Genomic DNA, 680 nt, shown 5'->3' with positions numbered 1-680 from the left:
AATGTGATATTTTAATAATTATTTAATATTATATTGTCCTTAATATTTTTTTCACTAATCAATTTTTAAGAAAATATGTTTGTAAACCATCCGAAACTTTTGTCAATTTATTATTATTATTATTATTGCAACTTCTACTTAGTTGTTTCTATGAATTTATTTTTAGATGGATTCTTTAACTATAAATTAATCTTATACAAATGCAATAGTGTAAAAGATTTATGATTACAACTTAAAGAAAAGTTCTCAAAAATTTACTGTGACAAAGACATTTGTTCCACAAAGTGATGTCCAATAAAAAATATCCTTAAAATAAATCAAATATGTATTAATATTAAAGCATAATATTAATCTCTATGTTACAAATAAACACTCTTATTTAACATTTATATATTTTTAGACACTTACTAATAAAATTTTACCCTTTAAAAAAGAAATTGGACTCACCAACGCTAATATCATCTGATGAAAATCTACTACCAACAAACAAAAACCAAAACACATCCAACAACCAACAATAGAAATAGATGGATCAACAAATTGCAACAGCAAAAAAAAAAAGAACACAATCAACAATGTAAAAAATTAAATGACAAGTACATTTTACTCCAAACATTTAAGCGGAGAAAAATAAAACAAGTATTACTAATTACTAAAACTCAATAAAAAAAAAAGACACT

This window comes from Arachis ipaensis, chromosome B09 (genome assembly GCF_000816755.2).
Source record: "Arachis ipaensis cultivar K30076 chromosome B09, Araip1.1, whole genome shotgun sequence".
NCBI lineage: Eukaryota > Viridiplantae > Streptophyta > Magnoliopsida > Fabales > Fabaceae > Arachis > Arachis ipaensis.
This window is presented reverse-complemented; position numbering follows the sequence as displayed.